General features: G+C 45.1%; 1 protein-coding gene across 4 annotated transcripts in view; it reads left to right on the top strand.

Moving 5' to 3' along the window:
- The window catches only part of LOC138497477 (ras-related protein Rab-10-like), a 445,392-nt gene that overhangs the window by 107,749 nt on the left and 325,264 nt on the right, over positions 1-12,379 (top strand). The gene's annotated exons all lie outside the window — the stretch shown is intronic.

Below are 12,379 nucleotides of genomic sequence, written 5' to 3'. Positions count from 1 at the left end.
TAAAAGGGGAAAATAGGAGATGGGAGTGTGGGTTGTTCGGGCGAGGTCTAGAAGTAAGGAGGTGGACCAAGAGACCAGGTGGTGGAAGGATGGTGGATCAGAGAGTGGAGGAAACGAAGGGCCCCATCACAAGTTGGACTGTAGCCCTTAAATGCGGCAGTAACGGTATTACAGCCGCATTTAAGGGCTGGCCCTATCACCAGTCTGGCGCTAAATAGGATGTTTTACCTCCAGCTTTTTTCTGGAGGTGAAAATCCCATTTAGCGCCCTGTTTTCAGTGGTATCACTGCCGGCTGTATTAGCCTGCAGTATTAGCGTGAAAATGCCCCATTGGTTCCAATGGACCCAATGGGGAATAGGGATTTACCGTTAACGCCCAACCTGTGATCCAGCAGTAATATCGCCAGACCGGTGGGTGCTAAGGCTATTACAGTCAGGTGGTATTACAGCCGGGATACAACCCAACTCGTGATGAGGCCCTAAACATGTTAAATGGTGAGATATTGGTTAGTGAGAGTACTTGGGTATGAAAGTGCATGTATGGTGAGTGTGGAAAGTGACGGAGGCTAAGTGCAAGAGTAGGGAAGTAAGTGAGAGTACATGAGATGGGTGAATTATATAGTGAAATGAGTGCGAGTTCCAGAGTAGATAGTGGTGTAGAGTATTAAAGACTAGGAGACAAGGGTAGGTGACACCAAAGGGACAGACGTAGAGGAAGAGAAAGTAGAGGGAGGAGTAGGTAGAGAAGGAACGGAAAGGAAGGAAAGGACATCGGAGTCAGGATACAAGAGTACAAGAGAGGGAAGATAGATTGAGACTTGATCAGTTTTAAGACACCATTTCCTGTACTAAAGAGCCTCCATTTGTGGGACGCCGGACTAGGTCTCACCGAGAAAAACCCTGATGTAGTGGGAATGATAAAGCTGCAGCCTTTGCACCATCACCATAATAAGCATCATAGATAAGTAGGGGTTACCGATCTTTAGTTAACTGCATTCGGGATAGGAAAGCCTGGGCTAAGGAGGTGGGAAGCCTGTGAGAGACGAGAAAAGGACGGAAATTAATATGTCCTGCTATTCCTGCACTGCAACTGGCATCCGCTCAAATTGATCATTGTAAAATTGAAACCCCTGAATAATCTCGAATCATTGTTGTTCTTAATGCTATTTGTGGCATTTACCATTACCTCATTTAAAGACTTTGGGCCTCATTACGACTTTGGAGGTAGCCATGGCGCTATTGGCACCATGGCTGCCTCCAAAACCGTGTCCGGGTCCAGGTTCCTTGAATGGGGAATTACCTGGCCATTCCGAGTTTGGAGGGCCCGGTAATTCCCCTTCAGGGAACCCGGGCCCGGTCCTTCCCCATTCCCATTTGAGCCCCCATAGGGCTCAATGGGAATGGGGAGGGAGCTAACAACCGGCCCACTCATAATGGGCCCGTTGTTAGCTCCCTGGTTCCCTCGAGGAACGCGCTATGGACGTCTGGATAAACCAGACGTCGACAGCGGGTCCCGCGAGGGAACCTCGTAATATTGTGGAGTGGGTTTAACTACGCCGGCACCGTTAAACTCATTCTGCAATAGTTATAATGAGGCCCTTTGAGTGTCATCTAGCCTGTACTGGTACATGCTGTAGTCCTGATTGATCTACTTGGTCATGTTGCCTTATGCAGCCAATTGGTCTTAGATGTGCATTCTGAACACTGATGAAATAATTAAAATGCTGTCGCCGCCCCCCCCCCCCCCACATTTTATTTTTTTGTAGATGTTATTCACGAACAAAATGGAACCCCCCAAATACAGTTATGTTTCACAATCTGTTTTCAGGGACTGTATCTGTTCCCCCAGCATCAAATCTGCACAGTCCATCCCAGGTGGGCCTCTGCATCTGGGCACAGTTCCCTCTCAGTGGGACGAGCCTAAACTTTTAATCTAGGAACTATCAGAAAGCTTGTCCAGATAGTTGCTAAAATGTAGTTAGTGGTCTATGGTTCTTTTCTTACCACTAAACATTTCATAGTGAGCATCTTCAGTTTCATTGAAAAATATCATGTCTCTGATCCAGGTAATGGCACCAAAGATCATCTGACAAGCAAACTATTCCATTCATGTCAGTTCAGAATGGAATCCCATTTATGAAAGGTGCACTATTCATATAAATAAAAACCAAGGTTGTGAACAAAGGTTTGCAACCCTCTAATAGATCAAGGGCATGATTCAGGCTCCTCTCCAATTCCTCCCTCTACACTTGACAGGGTGTCTGTTGGACTGGATCTGTGCATATACGAAAGATACTTGCTTTCCCCCTTCATTTGTTGTCACCACCACGGACTGCACAGGACCCCCGTTTCCTGGGATTCTGGACAGTTAGTCCATTTGTCATGTACTGTACATCTAATCTGGGAGTATTGCAGAATTATGTGAGATGCTCCTGCCCCTAACCTTATTTGTTAGTTTTTAACATAAAAAAATTGATTGAAAAATGGAAAAGGGTAATAGATAAAAAAGAAAATGAAGTATGGGGTTTACCCTGTTGTGTACATGAAGTCAAAAACAATACTGTAAAATGTTCAGAATTTCACGATCCAAAGACAACATACAGTTGAAGCACTGGCGGAAAGACATAGATCCATGCCTAGATATCTGACCACCACTGCACATCAACGCAATGACAGCCTATCAGTATCCCACCCTGTTTCCATCTTCCTGGGAAAATGGCTCCGATTTGTCCCATTTCTTCATCTCTGGCATGGTCTCCAACTCCATGTCTACATTATCTGGAATATACAATGGTCTAGTTCCCTCACACTTGCAACATATGCTCGGCATGTATGGAAATGACCCCCAAACTGAGTCCAGATCTGCATCCTTCTGTGCAATGTATCACAACGAGATAAGAGAAAAGGGTCACCCATGGCTGGGATACCGGGCAAGTTTCATCTCATTGGACATATTCATGTTAGTAAGGAGTTAGTCAAGGGATCTGTGTATAAGAAATAAATAGCTCTGCAAGTGTAGCGCTTAGCACAGGTATCTTACTTTCAGCCTGCAGGACATTGGGTGGCATTCTATCAAGACTGACTCAATCCTTCATCCTTGTGGGGTTGATGAATTGAATACTTGTGAAAAACTGGGTTGCTTTACATGCAGAGTATATCAGGGCCAAAGGGCTAACATTAATGCTTGTTTCATTGATTACTTTACAGCATTTTACATGTGTTGCAAGAGGCCTGTTGTGGTAGAACTTGTCAGACAGGGATTGAAGTGTAAACCTTCATGTGTTAGTAAGTGCACTATACAGGATAAATTGGTCTGGAGGTTTGGTTGATGGCGAAAGCACCTGCACTTCAAAGGCATTAACAATGGCCTTAGACAAGGCTGCATGCTGGCGCTGTTCGTATTGAATGCCTATATGGTGGATTTGCCAAGAGTCTTAGCGGTCATTGATTCTGTCCTTCCTAGAAACAAAACTGACCTATACCCAATAACTGTAGATTCTGATGACCTGGTCCTCCTATTGCAGCCCACACTGGGTCTAGAGAAATCGTGGACCATGCACACGCTTTCTCAAGGAGGAAAAGATTACTGATTTAACACTACTAAAAGAAAAATCACGGTTTTGGGCATGGTAATGTGAACTCTTAACAGTAAAAACAAATGCTGGGAGTAAATAAAATGTAAACTATTTGTGTGTTCATTATACTTTCCACATAATATACAGTAATCTACAATTCATATAAAGCTATTGCATGATACATTTCATTTCCATATAAAATCATTACATTATACATTTCCTTTCCTACAATATTATATATCTTATGATCCACACTTATGCATAAAACACCAATAGTTAATGAAAGCAATAATTAGCAAATATTGTTTGCCTTCCAGGCATGGCATCCAGAATGCAACCGTACCAAGACCCTCAATAGTATGTTTAGCTTGCTTTATGGTGACAAAGGCATCTTCAGCGACCTGGGACCATACCTGTGGTTATTGGGTCGAATTATGCGTGAGGATCTGAAGGGACTTAACTATAGTGGCATACCCTTGGACCCAATATCTGCAGTAACTGACCATCCTGATGAACCCTCTCATTTGCTTCCTGGTCTGGGGCTTGAAAACTTTCTAGATCACCAAAATACGATCATGGGGCAGATGTCTTTCCCCAGCTGAAATCAAATGGGCCAGATATCACACACAGGGTAAGCACAGATGTAACTTATCTTTAGATGCCTTGTTATCCTTTTCAGCAAGCACTGTCAACAGTGTGAGGGAGGTCTGCTCGCAGGCCTCCAGGGAGGGGGAGGCTCGAAGCAGATCATCTGCATGCTGCACCAGAGTGGATACTCCTGGGAACACTACAGAGTCAAGATCCTATTTCAGGTTTTGGGAAAACAAGTTGGTGCTCTCTACGTACCCTATAGGAAGACGTGTGCACATTTAATGCACAGATTTATAGGTAAATGCAAGCGGGTGGATCGGGATAGAGAAAAAAGTGGAGCACAAATCTACCGCAATAAAGTAGGTGGCAGATGATGGGATACAAGACAGGATGGTGGTGCGTTTGGCTGACCGCCTCGACCGTCATACTAAGGATGATTCGGCTTTCCAGTTCCCAAACTCTCCGCATTAGTTGCACTGGTCACTGTAAGCATGTGTGTGATATCTCTCGTTACCCTGGCCCTTGTTCGTGTGGCTGAGGAGCACCTCTTCCCCCTGTACCGAGCATACAGTGGAACCCTTACCCTTCCCTGGGAAGGCTTTCATTGCTGTGTCTGTAATTCCATAAGCTTGGCTTTGGTATTTTGTTTTTGTCTATCGATTTTTTTTAAATTATTTTTCTTCATGGAAATCCTGTGCAGCTAGCAAAACCTAAGTCAAGTTCTTTCCCTCCCATCCTATTAGGACTGATTTTATATCCGTCTGCTACCTTCGGTTGTAACCACATAACAAATTGCCACCACAGCCTGGGGTGCTACGACAACTGCATCAGTGATACCATAATATTGTTCAAAGCGTTGTTTTAGGTGCTCAAGATATTCCGCTGGATTTTGGCCCTTCACCTGTTTACAGGTGTTGATTTTCGACCAATACGTTTTCCCGGGGACACATTTCAAGAATGGTTTCTAATAGGTCTATCGTTGAATGCCTTTAACCCCTCAGTGGGGTCTCTTTGTTTGGCCAGTTGGAAGACACTTTTAGCAGAGTAAAGGTATCAGTAGGAAGAGCTGCTCGCAGTAATTGGTTTAGATTTGCACATGTGGGACAGTAGCAGTCCATGACTGAAGTTCCTCTTGCAACTTGACGGGGTCTTCTCGTATCTTGAGGAATTTCTGAACAATGTTAAATAAATCGGTGGCACTCCATGGTGTGTGCACTGTGACTATGGTATCTCCTCCTCCTCGAGGGAGTTGCCTAAGTGGGTATGCACCAGTGCTGGCAGTTGCAGGAGAACCTAGGAATCCTTCAAAGGTGCATGATTTAGTGTTAGATGGAGACTGGAAGATATTGGAGATCTGCGCTTGCAGGACGGCTGAGAATAGGCTATTCCTAGCTCTCTGCTGGGTGGACTGGAGATAGGGCGGCAGTTGAGTGTAATCTGGTCTAGCCAACTCTGACTGAGAACTGGGTGCAGGATATAAAATAGCTGGATTGTAAGTGTCCAGAATGTCCTCTGGGGATTCTTTTCAACGGGGCGCCCCTTGGATGACAGGGTATAGGCAGTTGTACCCATTTTTATGGCAGGGACCTATAGGTTGGAGTACTCCGTCTTTAATGTCTTAACTTGCTCCTGAAGCTTCTCTTGGGTATCTTTCAGGGCTCAGGTCTTCAATACGGACTGTCTTTAGTGGCTTCGTTGTACAAGTCTAAATAGCTATCCCATTGCTGTTGGCGTATTTGTGCATCTTTCTTTCTTATTGCCTTGCGCAGGATTGGTATTTTGTCTAAATCAAATGTGCCTGCATGTGGGAAGTGTTTAAGTGACTCATTCTGCCTATAAGCAAACTTGTATACATAGTGAGCTGGACCTCCTTTAGGAGGAACTGGCACTTCTCTACACTGACCTGACCCATTCCTGCTGTGGTGGGACAAGGGATGTCTTATTGTGGCACCAGGTCCGAGCCTAAGTTTATCTGCTCCGGGCACTAGGATGTCCCGAGGCTGGCAGGGTTGGTTTGGCTCATAACTGGCCGCTTTGTAACATCTATCCAGAGGTTTGAATGATGACACACAACCTCTGCTCCTCCCATTACAGAAATATCAGTGATACCTGCAGGTGTTGTTCGAATTCAGATGACTGCTGATTCGTAGCCTATAATCCCATGTTACACTACCCACAATACAGGGCAGTATTCACTTTACTAGAGACAGGGTTAGGAATGGGTTGAAGACAAAATACATAATCACAGGAAACAAAGCTTATTACAGCTCCTGTCCTGGGATATTGGACAGTGCAAATACAAAGTCGGGGTCGCAACTGAGTTGCACATACAGGGTTTCAAGTATCGAGGAAAGCGCTAGACGGGACACTTGTACAAAATGCTCATTCCAGGTCCTGATCTATACTGTTCTGACCGACACAGCAGCGGCATGTCATCTTAAGTCATTAGGGAGCATAGATGCACTGTTTTCACAATTACCTTTAACTGCAGTAGTATGCCACTGTTAACCTTTTTGTTCAGATCAAATCAATACACATTCATAGGCAGGGTACCTTACCTCGTATCTCCTAGGACATCCAGACAATTTGCCGATTCCAGATTTCGGAATTCCTTAACCAGAGGCAAACATTTATCCCGACCAGTTTCAGATAGCGATACAGAAAACACGACAAGTAGCAATGCAATTTACTCGGCTCACCAACCCATGACTTTTAGTCGTATCTCTTGTGCGTCTGCTCTGTCTACTCGCCCAAATCCCTGGTCTCGCCTGCCAGCTATCCCCACCTATGAAATAATCTTACCAGGACCCACAAGATCACTGAGAGTCACGTCTGGTGACCCGCGCTTAGCCACAGGGCAGTAGGAATTCAAGTCACGGACCAATTTTATCATGGAAAATAACCGCAGACTCTGATCAGTGCATTGGTGAACGACTTGTAATGGCAATCGGCACAGCCAGCAATCAGGACATAACAACAACCCAACGCCAAACGAGATTCGATGCCGCAACCCTCCTCCCCACACTGGGTTTTATTATTATTATTATTTAAACGTTCTTATCACGTGTAAAGCGCCCATGGGCCACAGTGCGCACATATTTTAAACAGACATTACAAATAGTATGCAGTGAGGAGTTAACCAATTTTAGCGAAACATGAAACCATCCATGGGGGCTGCTCTTTAGAATTAAAAAGATATGTCTTAATGGCCTTTTTTAAGCTGGTAACACAATAGATATTTCTCAGATCAGGTTGAATAGAGTTCCACAGTCTGGGTGCACAGGTATCGAAGCAGGTGCCAACAACGTTTTTCAATGTATATCTGGGCAGGAGTAGCTTGTTAGGTCCATTGGAATGGAGGAGATTGTCGGGGCCTTATGCAGTCGCTGCATCAGGTAAGCAGGCGCTTTCCCTGTGAGGCACTTGTGTGTAAGGGAGAGTATTTTCAGGCAGCCAGTGCAAGGATCTACAACCTGGGTGATATGCTCTGTTCTAGCCAGTCCACACACTGCTTTAGTTTTGCAACCTGTAACGTTTTTAAGTTGCCTTTGGAGGTACCCACGGGAAAAGTGTTACAATAGTCAATTCTGGTGTTTATTAAAGCAGTAGCCAATGCTGTTATGTAAGCGGCAGACAAATATGGCTTAATTTGTCTGATCAATTTGATTGTATAGGCACATAGTGCTTTCGTTTGCATAACCTGCTTTTTCATGTTAGGACTCGAGTCAAGGTAGATTCTGAGGGTCTTCAACTAGGGGCTAACTTGAATGGTACAGTCCGCAATTTTGAATTGACTGTACTTGGCCTCTAACTTTTTTATTATTTCGTTTGACCCTGCCAGCATCAGTTCGGTTGTATTGTTATTAAGGGCCAACAAACGGGTGGTCATCCATTTCTGAGTGAGATGGGTTGTCAAACTCTAGGCCTCAAGGGCCGGAAACCTGACTGGTTTTCAGGATAGCGTGGATTTGTACAACCCTGATCTATCTGGTTAATTCTAGCTGTGTCCCTTTCGTAACCACCCATTAGCTTGAAGACCACCTGGGTGTCGTCAGCATAATTGGCATATTTAATACCAACGACATCCAGGAGTCTAAAGAGCGGACCAGGATTTGGTTTATATGAGACAGCGCACGTGCATTTCAATAGAGAGGCAGGTTCCAGACAGCGGTTCTCCACTGTTGTTGAAATTGGTGGCCTGGGCCTTATGTGTCCCTCTGGGTCCTGGCCTCTCTCCCTTCAGCCTATGCCCTCTCCCAGCACTTGCCTTTTGGGCACCCACAGGCCTGCACTTACTTGTTAGCAGGCGATCACTACTTACTAAGTGATCTTTGCCATGCACTTACCTATTGCCTGCAACTGGCTTACTCGCAGGCACTCCCCCTCCCCCTCTGTGGTTCCTAGCACTTACCCCTTTACCCTCTCCCTCTCTCTGCACTTGCACGTTTTGAATGGTCACAAGGCCTGGTAGGACGGCATCTTTGCTGTCCATTCAGTTTTATTTCTACCTGCCTGCTGTTCCCATGTTCCCTTCCCCCCTTGCCCTGTGGGCGCTTTGAAAAACATTAGTTGCATAAGCGCCTTACAAATGCACAATAAATAACAAGTTGAACGGCGCGTGTAAAATGCAGCGGTATTACCGTATATCGCCACATTACCGCCCTGCCCCAACTATAACGTTGGTGGAAAATTGGAGGATTGACTTCCAGCTATAAAATGGAGGTAAATCTGCCAGCATTCCGACACATTTCAGCAGAATTAACACTGCAGTAATTCCACCAAACATCCCCCAGTGTCCAAAGGACTCCAGTTAATGGGGGTTAACACCGCCTACCGACACTTCTAATCCGGTGGTAATGTGGTAATCAAGTTTGGTGGTAGCTTGGCAGATTTACCGCTGAGATACACCAAACTCGTAATGTACCAAACATTGTACGGTATTGATAAGCAACACTGTTTCAGGTGAAGGGGCAGTCTCCCAGCATACAAGTTTTAGGAAGAGGCTGCATTCTCACGCTCCTGAAAGCATAATCAGTATCGAAGGTAAACAGTGATACATTTCTGGTTGTGCTGTGCAAGCTATTTCTACAGTTCACACACAGATCTGGGCATGCAAGCCTGTTTACTATATGACAACTTTGTCTGCTAAAGCTGTCTTGCCTAGAAAATCAGCACTCTAAAATATGCTTTTATGTGCCAAAAGGGAAACATGTCGTAGGCGAGAACATTGGAAGCAAGCATCTCTAGGTATTCGGTGATAAATACTTGGACATGCTTGGACATGCACATTAGAACATAGGGCTCACACAGTAATGTCAATAAGGCACTTGGATGCCAGTTCTCATTGGCTGTGCATTACTGTAAGGCAGCAAAGTGATCAAAGAGTTAATTAAACATTTTCATAACCTAGTTTTCCCCCCACGCATTCAAAATTAAGGGCTTCACATTGTGATTTTATTTTATTTACTTATATAGCATGCTGAACCCTTGGATATCTAGGCGCTTGACTTAAGGACGAGTTACATACAGGTTATACATAATGAGGTACATTAATGAGGTACAATAGGTACCAGGATAGAAATACAGGTAAATACAGATATAGCACAGTACAAGATGGGTTTTACAATAAACTGGAGTAGATGCGGTGTGCTAAATTTACACGTAGAATGCAGTGAATGATATTGTGGTAGACATGATTACACTTTTTACATAAATATACAAGCAGTGTGTAGTATTGACAGTGTGTCTTCAGGCAGGGGTGGTCGGGGCGAGGAGCCAGGATTTCATTTTGTAACGGAATGCTAGGAAGGAATGTTCATCTCTAAGCGCAGGAGGCAGTGAGTTCCAAGTTTTGGCAGCTAGAACAGGGAAGCTGGAACCACCTGATTTTAGGAGTCTGAATTTTGGAATGCTAAGGCAATGGGCCTCGTTTCGACTTTGGAGGCAGCCATGCCCTTATTAAGGGCATGCCTGCCTCCAAAATCGTTTCCGGGTTCCCTGAATGGGGAAATACCGGTCCATTCTGACTTTGGAGGTCCCGGTATTTCCTCCTTCAGGGAACCCGGACCCAGTCCTTCCCCATTCCCATTCGAGCCCCCATAGGGCTCAATGGGAATGGGGAGGGATCTCCCTGGTACGTCCAGAGCGGGTCCCGCGAGGGAACCTTGTAATACGGCGGAGTGGGATTAACGGCGCCGGTACCATTACCGGCGCCATTAAACCCATTCTGCCCACCTCCTAATGAGGCCCAATGGGCATATTTGGCTCTGGTTGTTCTCAATGAGGTTTTCCAAGTAAATTTCAGTCAGATATTTTGGGGCTGTATTGTTGAGGCATTTGTGGATGGTCATGAGTGTTCTGAAGGTGATTCGGTCTTTTATGGGGAGCCAGTTGGCTGTCTGTCTGGCTTGGGTAATGTGGTCGGAACGTGGGATTTTGAGAGCTGCTCTAAGAGCATTATTTTGGAGGATTTGGAGCTTGTAGATGTTTTGTTTACTGGTGCCTAGATAGAGGGATTTGCAGTAGTCTATTTTTTTTTATAGTATCAGGGATCTGGCCAGTGTAATACAGCTTGGTGTGGACAGGAATGGTCTGCAGGCACTTGTTCATAGCTCTCAACCATTTGTGTTGAAAAGGCGGGTGAAAACACCCGATTTTGTTTTTGGCGGGTGAGACGCCCATTGGAATGAATGGGCATGCAGGAGGCTTGGCGGGTGAGTCAGCCCTTTACAAGAGCTATGGTTGTTAGTTTGGTAGTATAAGCCGAAGAGGAGGCTGTAGCGTTTATTGTTTTAAGAGTGATAAGGTGGAATCAAGGTAGACACCTAGGGTTTTGGCATTTTTGGAGACATTGATGATATTTCCATCTATGTTGAAGGAGTTGTATTGTGGGTTGAGTTTGTTTAGGCGTTGCCTGGAGCCAATGAGCAGAAGCTCAGTTTTGTCGTAATTTAGACACAACCCGTGCTTGGCCATCCAGTCTTGAATTTTGCTGTAGATTTTATTGAGACGGGAGGAGTCAGAATCGTAGGTGCCAGTGAGTGTGATAAGGATCTGAGTATCATCAGCGTAATTGGTATATGGGACATTCATATCATCTAGGAGGTCAAATAACATCTTGGTAAAGATGTTATATAATCGCCTTGGTATAAGCGCCTTGGTGTAAAGCGCTCTATAAATAAACAAATCAATCAATCAATCAATAAAGCGAGGGGGAAACGCAAGATCCTTGCTTGGGGAACTCCACAGATAATGGAGGATGGGTCTGCTGATGCAGTGTCTGAGAAGACCGTTCTGGATCTTTCCGATAGGAAGGATTGGATCCATTTGGCTGTGTTGGGTGAGATGGAGGCTGATGTGTTAGGTGTGAGGTTAAATGCTATGGTCGACTAGGTCGAAGACTGCGGAGAGGTCTAACAGTAGGGGGAGGGAGGGGTGGCCATTGTCTTTTTCCTCGTCCATTTGGATCTTCAGATCGAGAAGGGCTGTCTCAGTGCCATTTCTCGGTCTGAAGCCAGATTTCCAGAGAGCTAGAAGGTTGTGCGATTCAAGGTGGTTCTGAATTTGAATGCAGGCAGCTTTATCAAGGATTTTTAGCAGGAATGGGGTGGTGGTGATAGGTCGGTAGTTTGTGGGAATGTTAGGGTCTAGAGTAGGTTTCTTAATCAGAGGTTTGCCCCAGACATCTTTGAGAGTCTTGGGAACTGTGCATGAGGCAAAGGAGGTATTGATTAGTGAGGTGATGAAGGGGGCAAAGTTTTTTGCTCTTTCTTTGACGATGGAAGCTGGGCATATATCACCTTAACATTTTGAGGGTTTGAGACTAGCAATTATGGATTCTACCTGTGAAGTGGTGACTGGTGAAAATGGAAGAGGTTGGTGTTGTTGCTGTGCTGACTATGGGTGGCAGTGCTAGTGCCTTTAGAGGCTAGCAGCGTTCCTTTGGTTTTGATTTCGGTCTGGAGTAGTGCTAATTTGTCCAGTAGTGCCTTCTGGATGTTAGTACACCAGGTGGCGGCTTTGTCACAGGTGGATTGGGGCGGTATGGGCGATTCCATTTGTCTAAGAATTGTGAAGAGTTCCTTCACATTTGAGCGGGCATTTTGAATTCTGTTGTTAAAGTTGTCGCTTTTGGTTTTGATAATGGCTGTTTTGTAGTTAGCGGCGGCTGTTTTGAAGAGGGCCATGTTTTGGGGTGTTGGGTCCTTTATCCA

This window comes from Ambystoma mexicanum, chromosome 5q (assembly GCF_040938575.1).
Source record: "Ambystoma mexicanum isolate Mex_15411 chromosome 5q, UKY_AmexF1_1, whole genome shotgun sequence".
NCBI classification, from domain to species: domain Eukaryota; kingdom Metazoa; phylum Chordata; class Amphibia; order Caudata; family Ambystomatidae; genus Ambystoma; species Ambystoma mexicanum.
Note: the sequence above shows the minus strand (reverse complement) of the source record. Positions and strands in the feature narration are given on the sequence as shown.